Here is a 12,860-nt window from a genome sequence, read left to right as displayed (position 1 = left end):
CCTAGAAGTGGAGTTGCTGAGTCACATGGTAAGCGTATGTTTAACATTATAAGAAATTACGAAACTGTGATGCAAAGAAAGTTGTGCCATTTTACACTCCCAATAGCAATGCATGTGTGCTCCACATCTCTCCAACACATGGTATTGATAGTCCTTTTATTTTTTTTCAAAGATTTATTTTATGTATTTATTTTTTGCCCCTCCTCATTGTTTGCACTCGCTGTCTGCTCTCTGTGTCTATCCGTTGTGTGCTCTCTGTGTCTGCTCATCATCTTTTTAAGAAGCACCAGGAACTGAATCCAGGACCTATCATGTGGAGGGAGGCATCTAATCACTTGAGCTATATCTGCTCCCTGCTTGTTGAGTCTCTCTTTGGGTCTCCTTGTGTCTCCTCCTTGTGTCATCTTGTTGTGTCATCTTGCCACACCAGCCCCTCATGTCAGCTCACTGTCTTGCTCGTCTTCTTTAGGAGGCACTGGGAACCAAACCTGGGACCTCCCATGTGGTAGGCAGGCTCCCTACTGCTTGAGCCACATCTGCTTCCCTGATAGTCCTTTTAGTATTAGCCATTCTAGAAGGCATGTAAGTAGAATCTAATTGTGACTTCAAGTTATGTTTTCGTGATGACTAAAGATGTTTAGCGTCTGTCTTAGCTTCTCAAGGTTGCTATAAAAATACCACAGACTGGTGGGCTTAACCAACAGGAATTATCTCACAGTTTGGGAGGCCAGAGGTCTCAAACCAAGGTATCAGTAGGCCGTGCTTTCCTTGAAGCGTGTAGCATTTCGTTGGTGGCTTGCTGGCAATCCATAACTCAGTCTCTGTCTCTGTCACAAGGGGATGTGTCTCATCTATCTCTTCCTCACTCTTTATACTGTGTCCAAATTTCCTTGGCTTATAAGGACTTGAGTCATTTTGGATTAAGGCATACCCTGATTTGGTTTGGCCTCATCTTTTTTTTTTTTTCTTATTTAATTGTCTTTTTTTTTTTTAAGATAGACAGATCACAAAAAGTGTTACATTAAAAAATATAAGAGGTTCCCATATAACCCCCATCCCCCTCACCCCACTCCTCCCACATCAACAACCTCTTACATCAGTGTGGCACAATCATTGCATTTGGTGAATACATTTTGGAGCACTGCTGCCCCACATGGATTCATTTTAATAGGGTCTTTGAAGATCCTATTTATAAATAAATGAGTTCACATCCACAGGATTGGGATTAGGACTTGACCATGTCTCTCTGGGGGACACAGTTCAATCTACAACAGCCTCCCTTGTCCTGTCCTTCTGCAGTAACAGACTTTGAGCAAAATGACCACCCAACCAGCACTATTTCCTGCCCGCCCTTGGTTGGGAGAGCCCTTGGCTGTTAACATCAATGGAATATGAGCAGCCACATCTGCAAGTTCTGCTTTACCTCCTCAGGAGAAAACTGCTTGCCTAGACATCCATACCTTCCCTTTCTAGTATGCCAGAGATTCAGCTTGAAAAAGGCCCCAAGTCATGGAAGAACCACAAGATGAAAACTGTGTCCCTGAATGGCTGTGTGGAGCCGAGTCTGGACCACTCAGCTGCAGACTCCAGTGAAATAAAACCCATACCTCTTTAACCCACCTGTGAGGGTTAGGCTAATGTGTCAACTCGATCAGGTAATGGTGCCCAGTTGTTTGGTCAAGTAAGCACTGGGCTAGCTGGAATACCATCACATCTGTGAACTTTAATCATCAATGAGCTGATTGCATAGCTGGCTGGTATCTATAATCAACGAAGGAGTTTGCCAGCAGCCATGAGTGATGCCTTGTCCAATCAGTTGAAGGCCTTAAAATGGGGAGTGATTTCAGCATTCAGGGAGAATTCCCAGCTCTACATCAGACAGCCAGCGTGTCCTGGGAACTCTCCAAGGACCTTCATCGGAACCCCTGGTATGCAGTCTGCCTGTGGAATTTGGACTTGTGCATCCCCAAGGTCACATGAGAGGGTTTTATAAAATCTCATACTATTTATGGATATCTCCTATTGGTTATATTTCCCTAGAGAACCCTGACTAAATATGGCACCATATTTTGAGGACTTTAAGTTACAACAGCTTGGTCTATACATTACCGAATAAAATAGACTTCCAAGGAAGCTGCCAAAACTAAGCCTTACTAAATCAGCCTGATAAAGCAATTTCAGACCTTCCTAGGGAATCTAGAACAACCATCCATTAAAATTACTGAGATTTCAATAGTAAGAGAGATATGTATGGGAAAACCTATTTAAAAGCGATTAGAGGGAAACGGACTTTGGCCCAGTGGTTAGGGCGTCTGTCTACCATATGGGAGGTCCGCGGTTCAAGCCCCGGGCCTCCTTGACCCGTGTGGAGCTGGCCATGCGCAGCACTGATGCGCGCAAGGAGTGCCGTGCCACACAAGGGTATCCCCCGCGTGGGGGAGCCCGCGCGCACCACGCAAGGGTGTCCCCCGCGTGGGGGAGCCCCACGCGCAAGGAGTGCGCCCGTCAGGAAAGCCACCTAGCGTGAAAAGAAAGAGCAGCCTGCCCAGGAATGGCGCCACCCACACTTCCTGTGCCGCTGACGACAACAGAAGCGGACAAAGAAACAAGACGCAGCAGGTAGACACCAAGAACAGACAACCAGGGGAGGGGGGGAAATTAAATAAATAAATAAATCTTTAAAAAAAATAAAAATAAAAAATAAAAGAGATTAGAGAGAGGTGGGCAAGATGGCATCTGAGTGAGTGCACCTCACAGTCTCTCCTGCAAAGAAGCAGCCGAGTGGGGTTGGAGTCTCATCAGAGCAGGCTGTTTCAGGGACTTGCAAGGCAGGAGGTGTATGGACATCAGTTTGGAGAGACTGTGACAGAAGTAGTGTTTGCTAAAGGTAGAATTGCGGGTTACTAGCACAGAGGTCGGAAGTTGTGGGAGGCAGGACCCCTCCCTCTGGGGCTGGCGACCACGGTGTTCCCTGAGAACTGTCGGTTGTACAGCAGCGTTCCTGGGCCCCGTGGTCCCCAGATGCGTGGTCCCCAGCTCTGTGTCCCCTGAGCCCCCACAGCCCATGTTCCCTGGACCTCTGTACCCTGAGTCTGCAGTGTCCCGGGCTCTCCTTTCCCGAGTCCAGCACTCTGGGAGGTCCAGGGTTGCCCTAGCCCTCTGGTTTTGGACTGACTCCATGAGTGGGAGGGATTCAGTGGGAGGTGTACCAGAGGGGCTGGGCAAGGGCGAGGTCAATTTTCTGGGTCCCCCCACCACCTTTATTTTTTTTTCACTTGGAGGAGCATACCGCCTGGCTTGGGGAGAGCCTGGGAAGAAAATAGTGGTGAATCTGCTGAGAAAGCCCAATTCACCTAAATACCCTGGGATAGGAAACTAGGTCTGGGAGAAGGTGGAGTAAGAAAATTAACCAGTCCTCTGGTAGCACACCTAAAGGACAGGGACTGTAGGAAGTGCTTTCCAAGCTTCCAATAGCATACATGGGGTTCCTGATGAGGTATGGGTGCTCTCTCTCTGGAAATTATGAGTCCTTGTTTTCTGTGTGGAGCTGATTCAACAAGGACCCACTTGAATCTCCTACCAGACCTCTCAGGCAGCTTTCCTGCTACCCTGAGAGAGAGGGATGTGAGGAAAGGAGAAAGGGGGAATATCAGATTCCTAAGCGTTTTATTTAACTGCAAAGAGGATTCCTTGCTTGAAATGTTGCCTGTTATTTTGTTGGTTTGCTTTTGTTTTTCCTTCCTCTTTATCCCCCCAAGGTCCCTTTTTCTCTTTTTTCATTTTTCCTCTTTTTCTTTTTCTTGCTTGCTCCCCCACTCCCTTTCGTCCCTTTTTTTTTCTTTCTTTCTCTTCTTTTTTATTCTTTTTAAATTAGGTGCTGCAGGGAGGGCTTCACATTTGCTGTATTTCCTCATCCTCCATTTAATCTTTTCTGTGTGTATTGATTTTGGCCACCAACACTATCCCCTTTCCTCTACATCTTTCTAACCTCCATCATTGATTGTTTCTCTTACATTACACCTCTCTTTGTTTGCCCCCCTATTTTTCTGACTTTTTATTTCTAATACCTTTGTTCTGTTTTCTGTCTTACATTCATTCTTCATATTAGTGTTCTTTCTTTTCTCTTTCCCTCTCTCCTGAACACACTGGACTTTTAATTCACACTATATTCCTCCCCATATTCAGTTTACTGTCTCATTATATGTACTCTACTTTTCTTACTGTTATAACTCTGCATACCTTACATGCATAATACCCACTCTACATACCTTACATGAGTCTAATATCCATTCCTCTGTTAATATTTACTATCAATACTACTATTATTCATTTTCTTGTCTTATTCCTTTTGCTTTCTCTGGCCCTAATATTTTCCTTCAAGTGAACTTAGCCAACAACAAGGAAATAGAATAAGAAGAACAAAGTGACAAAGAGAAGACTTAACATGCATGCAAAAACAATAACTAATTAAACTCCAAACTAGACAAAGAAGCTAAGCAACTGATTAAACCCATCAAGATAAAATGATGAACAGACAGCAACAAAAAACTACAAAACAAACCAATAATCAGGAAAACATGCCCCAAACCAATGAACAAACTAAAAACCTGGAAGAGGAGCAAAACATCAAACAATTAATTAAAGCTCTCAAAATATATATTAGGGACCAACTCGATGAAGTGAAGGAGGAGATAAGAATATGAAGAAAACACTTGGAGAGAATACAGAAGAAATTGCAATCATACACAAAAAGATAACATATTATGGTGATGAACAGCTCAATTCAAGAAATCAAAAATACACTCTCAACAAAAAACAGCAGACTCAAAGAGGCAGAGGAAAGAATTAGTGATGTGGAAGACAGTACATCTGAAATCAAACAGATAGTAGAACAGATAGATAAAGAGAGAAAAAATCCAGCAGGGACTGAGGGACATGAATGACAATGCAAAACACTCAAACTGGGATGCATTATAGGCATCCCAGAAGGAGAAAAGAAGGGAAAGGGAACAGAAGGGGTGTTGGAGGAAATAATGGTTGAAAACTTCCCAAAACTATTGAGGGAGATGGATGTACAGGCCCAGGAAGCACAATGCACCCCAAACAGCATAAATCCCAACAGGCCTACCCCAAGACATATACTTGACAAATTATCCAATGCTCAAGACAAAGAGAAAATACTAAAAGCAGCAACAGAAAAGAGAACCATCACATACAAAGGAGGCTCCATAAGATTAAGTGCTAATCTCCCATCTGAAGCTATGGAGGCAAGAAGACAGTGATATGACATAGTCAAGATACTAAAAGAAAAAAATTTCCAACCAAGAATACTCTATCCAGCAAAGTTAGCATTCAAAAATGATGGAGACTTCAAAATATTCACAGATAAACAGAAACTAAGAAAGTATGCCAACAAGAATCCTGCCCTTCAAGAATACTGAAGGGAGTTCTGCAGAAGGAAAGAAAAAAACAAGAGAGACAGAGTTGCAGGAGAGTGTAAGAGCAACTAAAAAGACAAAAACAGAAAAAAAAAACATCAAAATATGACAAGCACAAAACCAAAGAAAATATGGTTAAAATAAGTAATTCCTTGAAAGTAATAACACCGAATGTCAATGGATTAAACTCACCTATCAAGAGACTCAGACTGGAAGATTGGATAAGGAAATATGACCCATCTGTATGCTGTCTACAAGAAACACATCTTAGACCCAGGGATTCAAGGAGGTTGAAAGTGAATGGCTGGAAAACAATCTTACAAGCAAACAATAACCAAAAAAGGGCAGGTGTAGCTATATTAATAGCAGACAGAATAGACTTTAAATGCAAAACAATTGTAAGAGACAAAGATGGACACTACATATTAGTGAAAGGGATAATCTTTCAAGAAGAAAGACCAATGAACAATCATAAGCATTTATGCTTCTAACAAGGGTGCCCCCACATATGTGAGGCAAACACTGGAGTAACTAAGTGAAGGAATAGATGCCTCTACAATTATAGTGGGGGACTTTAATACACCACTCTCAACTTTGGACAGAACATCTCAAAAGAGAACCAATAAAGAAACAAAGACTTTGAACAATATATTAGAGGAGTTGGACCTAATAGACAAATACAGAACATTACACCCAAATACAGCAGGATATACATTCTTCACAAGGGCACACGGATCATTCTCCAAGATAGATCACATGCGAGGCCACAGAAAAAGTCTCAATGAATTCAGAAAGATTGAAATCATACAAAATTATTTCTCTGACCACAGTGGAATGAAGCTGGAAATCTGCCAGGGCCAGAGACCCAGATTTGGCACAAAGATTTGGAATTTAAACAACACACTCTTAGAAAAACAGTGGGTCAAGGAGGAAATCTCAAAAGAAATTAGTAACTACCTTGAAACTAATGAAAATGATAAAACATATCCAAACTTATGGGATACAGCAAAAGCAGTTCTGAGAGGGAAATTTATAGCCATAAATTCATACGTCAAAAAAGAAGAAAGGGCAAAAATTGAAGAACTAACTGCACACTTGAAGGAATTAGTAAAAAAAAAAAAAAAAAAAAAACCCAAAAGAAGAAGAAAGAAAGAAATAACAAAGATCAGAGCAGAACTAAACAAAATAGAAAATAAGAAAGCACTGGGAAAAATAAACAAAACCAAGAGGTGGTTCTTTCAGAAGATCAATAAAATTGACAGACCCTTAGCTAGACTAACAAAGAAAAAAAGAGAGAAGATGCAAATACACAAAATAAGAAATGAGAAAGGAGATATCACCACTGACCCCACAGAAATAAAGACTATCAAAAGAGGATACTTGGAAAAACTGTATTCCAACAAGAAGGACAATTTAAAGGAAATGGACAAATTCCTAGAAACACATAAGCAGCCTATATTGATGAAAGAAGAAATTGATGAATTCAAGAAACCAATCACAAGTAAAGAGACAGAATCAGTCATTAAAAACCTCCCAACTAAGAAGAGCCCTGGGCCAGACAGCTTCACAGGTGAATTCTACCAAACATTCCAGAAAGAACGAATACCAATCTTGCTCAAACACTTCGAAAAATTGGAAATAGAAGGAATATTGCCAACTCATTCTATGATGCCAACCTTACTCTAGTACCAAAGCCTAACAAAGACACCACAAGAAAGGAAAATTACAAGCCAATCTCTCTAATGAACCTAGATGTGAAAATCCTCAAGAAAATACTTGATAATTGTATTCAACAGCACATTAAACAAATTATACACATGACCAAGTAAGATTCATTCCTGGTATTCAAGGATGGTTCAACATAAGAAAATCATTTAATGTAATACACCATATAAACAGACTGAAGGGGGAAAATCATATGATTTTATCTATAGATGCAGAAAAACATTTGACAAAATACAGCACCTTTTCTTGATAAAAACACTGCAAAAGATAGGAATAGAAGGAAACTATCTGAACATGATAAAGGTATATATGAAAAACCCACAGCTAACATCATTTACAATGGTGAAATCCTAAAACCTTTCCCTCTAAGATCAGGAACAACACAAGGATGCTCACTATCACCCCTTCTATTTAACATAGTCTTAGAAGTACTTACTCAAGCACTGAGGCAAGAACCAGGCATAAAAGGCATCCAAATTGGAAAGAAAGAAGTCAAAATTTCACTCTTTGCAGATGACATGATCCTATACATAGAAAACAAAGCTTCTAGAACTTATAAATGAGTTCAGTAAAGTCGCAGGTTACAAGATGAATGCACAAAAATCAGTAGTATTTCTGTGCACCAATAATGAGCAATCTGAGGAGAAAATCAGGAATCAAATACCATTTTCAATAGTAAATTACAAAATCAAATACCTAGGAATAAATTTAACTAAAGATGTAAAAGACTTATATACAGAAAACTACACAACACTGTTCAAGGAAATCAAAGAAGACCTAAATAAATGGAAGAATATTCCCTGTTCATGGATAGGAAGACTAAATATTATTAACATGTCTATCCTACCAAAACTGATCTACACATTCAATGCAATCCCAATAAAAATCAACACAGCATTCTTTAAGGAACTAGAGAAACTAACTATGAAATTTATTTGGAAAGGAAAGAGGCCCCAAATAGCCAAAGACATATTGAGAAAGAAAAACAAAATTGGAGGAATCACACTACCTGACTTCAAAACATACTACAAAGCTATAGTAGTGAAAACGGCATGGTATTGGCACAATGATAGACACACTGACCAATAGGACTGAATTTAGAGCTCTGATATAGATCTTCATAAATACAGCCATATGGTATTCGACAAGGCCACCAAACACTCTCAAATAGGAGAGAATGACCTCCTCAACAAATGGTGACTGGAGAACAGGATATCCACATGTAAAAGAATGAAAGAGGATTACCAACTCACACCTTATACAAAAATCAACTCAAATAGATCAAAGAGCTAAATAGAGGAGCCAAGACCATAAAGACCTTGGAAAACAATGTAGGGAAGCATCTACAGGACCTTCTAATAGGAAACAGCCTCATGAACTTCACACCAAAAGCACGGGCAGCAAAAGAACAAATAGATAAATGGGACTTCCTCAAAATTAAAGCCTTCTGCACCTCAAAGGGGTTTGTCAAGAAAGTGAAAAGAGAGCCTACACAATGGGAGAAAATAGTTGGTTACCATATATCTGATGAGACTTCTATCTTGCATATATAAAAAACTTCTATATCTCAAAAATAAAAAGACAAACAGCCTATTTTTAAAATGGGGGAAAGATTTGAACAGACACTTGTCCAAAGAAGAAATACAAATGGCTAAAAACACATTAAAAAATGCTCAAAATCATTAGCTATTAGGGAAATGCAAATCAAAACAACAATGAGATACCATCTTACTCCCATAAAACTGGCAGCTATCAAAAAATCAGAAGACTACAAGTGCTGGAGAGGATGTGGAGGAATGGGAACACTCATCCACAGCTGGTGGGAATGCAGAAGGATCCAGCCATTCTGGAGGACAGTTTGGCAGTTTCTCAAAAACTAGCTATAGATTTGCCATATGACCCATCAATTCCACTGCTGGGCATATACCCAGTAGAACAGAAAACAAGAACACAAGCTGATATATGCACACCAATGTTCATAGCAGCACTATTCACTATTTCCAAAAGTTGGAATCACCCAAATACCTATCAACAGAAGAATGGACAAATAAAATGTGGTATATTTATACAACAGATACTACTCAGCGATAAGAAAAAATACATTACAAACACACGTGATAACATGGATGAATCTTGAAAACCTTATGTTGAGTGAAGCAACCCAGGCATTGAAGGACAAATACTACATGACATCTCTGATATGAAACAAGTAAACCAAGCTATCTCAGAGAGCTAGCGACTGGATGATAAGCTTAAAGGAAGTTGGGGGTTAGAGGAAGGTTGAGAGCTGACACCTACATGGGTGAAATCTATGATAAACTAGAGGCAAGTATTTGTACAGGGAAGGGATAAAATGGGACATAGGGATACCTGTGGGTGGGCTTTGTGAGCTTTAGGGGTGCTAGGGATGAGAGGATTGGTCAGGTGACCCAAGAAATTGGGGGGTGACTGGGAGGAACATTTGAACATAGGAGATTGTCAGGTATGTGTTGAAATTATAATGTAGAGAAAACTCTTTAGAAAATATAATACAGAAGGTTACCTGTTTAATATGCTTAAGGGGGGCATCTGACACAGGGCAGGCTTCTAGGGAGGGTGTGAGTGCTCTTTTGTCATAATGGGTTATATCACTGGGTGGAGACCCATACAATGAGAGTGAAGGTGTACCCACATCCTGGGGAGGACTGATGTTCTCAAACAGAGGGAATTGTGTCTCTCTAGAGAATTGGTGGCTCCCAATGGGTTGGGGCAGTCGAGTATGTCAAGCCCTCGACATTGTTGTAAGTATCTCTGAATATCTTCAAGTAATGAAGATTGATTGTCACGGTGGGCCCTGAGGGGAGGGGGAAAGAGATGTTGAATAGATGGAATCAGTGTAACTGTGGGGTAATGGAAATGTTCCACAAATTCACACAATGATGGATATAGGACATGTTAAACTACACCAAAAAATGTATAAAAGTCTATAGGCTAAAATGTAAACCATAATGTAAAACATGAGATAACTAAAAATTTAGAAAATTGTATAGTCTAAAATATAAACCATAATGTAAACCCAAATGGAACCAAGTTTGAAAGCTATTGTTTCAATATCTTTACATCAGCTGCAGCAAATATAATATGAACACATAAAAAATCATTGTTGGGGAAGGGATAAAGGGTTTGATGTTGGATATGTGGGAATACCATATATTGTATATGTGAATTACTGTGATCTAAAACTCATGTGAAGACAAACTTAATAATTAGAAAGAAAAAAAAAGAAAGGATGTAGACACTGAGGAAGAAATGGAAGAAATTACCTTGCCACTGTACATACAGGGCAACACTTATAGCAGTGATGAAAGGCAAAATGTCAAAAACAAAGCTTTTTCATTTTTTCATTTTTTGATACCCTAATTTATTTTTCCTTTATTTAATTTCTCTAAATTAGCATGTATTCTATATCTAACCTTTAAACCCATCATTATATTCCATTTTACTATTAATGGAACCTGGCACTATATTCGACTTCCTTTTTAAAGAAGTTTTGGACTACAGATTGGTTCAACTATGGTAGGAAAGGAACACTGGTGTGGGGTGTTATTGATAGAGGGCATATGGTTGGATGGGAGTTCTCCAGAGTATATATACAGGTACATAAAAATGTTTGGATATTTTCATAGTGGTTTCAGTTAAAAATGACAACTGTGGGAGGGCTGAGTTCCTAGCCAGGGGAGCTCTATCACATTCCCCAACGAAACAGCAACAATCCTCCAAGTGCAATGGCAAAGACCAATAAAGATGGATGATCCAACAATGAGCCCTTGATACTGATGGCTATGATTATGAGCCTGTGTGCCTGAAATATGAACTAGGCCTAGAGCTGCAGGGTGCCTAAGAGTTACCTCTTGGGAGCCACCATGTTGCTCAAATGTGGCCACTCTCTAAGCCAAACTCAGCATGTAAATGCATTACCTTCCCCCCAGCATGTGAGCCTCCCTGGCACCAAGGGATTACTACCAAGCACCAGCTGATGATGTAACTAGAAAAAGACCTTGAATAAAAGGGTCAACTCAGACCAGTAGAATATCTCAGCCTACACATAATATCAGGTGTTGAACACTGCTTTTCAACTTTGGGTAAAAGGGTGAAATGGAAAGGACAAATGAGTTTATATGGCTATGAGTCTCCAAAAAAGTTGGGAGGTCATCAGAGGGGTAGCGTTTACGCATGCCTCATCAGGGTACCAGAGACAGCCAAAGTAGATAGAAACCCAGATACTGGTTCTCCTAAGGGCTACAGAGACCCACAGGTTCTATGGTCATGACAGATGACTCTGGAGTTCAGTGCCATGTCAGCTGTCCCTACTTTGGAGTTTGTGTTCCTGAGTGTGATGGAGTTGAACTCAAATATGATCTTTCTACATATGCCTCTTCTATTACTTTTACCAAACCCGTGGTTGGCATTGGGGTTGGTGTATACTCAGGAGACCTGAATCTCTGAGCTGTCCATATGACAGCCAGGCCCTGAGCCTCAGCAGACTTGCAACTCTTACCCTCTGGTTTGTTGGACTTGCCTTGGCCAGCTAACAGGGAAGTGAAGAAGGTCAACCACCACACCAGAAAACCAAGAGTGCCTACAACTGTAAGCAAGAGAATTGCATCCATCATCCATGTGGAATCTAAGCTCCCTCTTGATGTAGACGGGAACTGGACATGGCCATCCCAGGGTCCACAGGATGAAGGGATAGAGCATGGATTAGAGTGGACTTCCTGGTGTTCTGCTGGAGAACTATTGTGATGAGTAATGGAACAAATTGTAGTATTAATGTGGAGAAAGTGGCCACGGTGGCTGCTGATTGTAGGGAGAGGAAAAAGAGATATGATGTGGGGGAGTCCTCAGGATTTAGAGTTGTCCTGGGTGGTGCTGCAGGGATGGATGCTGGACATTGTGTGTCCTGCCATGGCCTATTGGGTGGACGGGGGGAGAGTGTAGACCGCAATGTGGACCACTGTCCATGTGGTGCAGCAGTACTCCGAAATGTATTCACCAGGTGCAGCAAATGTGCCACAAGGATGGAAGAGGCTGTTGATGTGGGAAGGGTGGGGTGAGGGGGTGGGGGGTATATGGGGACCTCATATTTTTTTAATGTAACATTTAAAAGAAAATAAAGAAGAAAAAAATTAAATTAAATTAAATTAAAAAGATTGGAGAAGCTAGCCATTTATGGAACTGTCAAATAATGTGCTTTAAATAGTAAGATATATTTAAAGGCAAAGTCATCTAAAAGAAATTAGAGATAATAGCCATCTATATTTGTACTAGTCATTTTAATTTTCCATTAGTCAATAAAAGATGATATGCAGCATAAAGGGGGAAATTATTTGTATAAGTGATCAAAGCCAACTTTTCTTACAAATTCAAAGTGAAAAATGACTCATCCTATCCTTGCTGATGTATATAGCTCATGCACTGAAGAGCATATCATTGCCATATTTCAATTAGCAGTTTCTGCTAGCACATTCTTTTCTTTCCATGGCCCCATGGATTAAGGGGAATGGCACAGGTTTTGTGATAAAAATTGATCTCCATTTGAATATTGGCTCCAGCAATTACTAGCTCTTCATTCACTTATTTACTTAATGTGTCGTACACAATATTTAGCACCAGGGATACAATGGTGGATATAATTCCACCACTACCCTCAAAGAACTA

The sequence above is a fragment of the Dasypus novemcinctus genome, chromosome 31 (assembly GCF_030445035.2).
Source record: "Dasypus novemcinctus isolate mDasNov1 chromosome 31, mDasNov1.1.hap2, whole genome shotgun sequence".
In the NCBI taxonomy this organism is placed as follows: Eukaryota; Metazoa; Chordata; class Mammalia; order Cingulata; family Dasypodidae; genus Dasypus; species Dasypus novemcinctus.
This window is presented reverse-complemented; position numbering follows the sequence as displayed.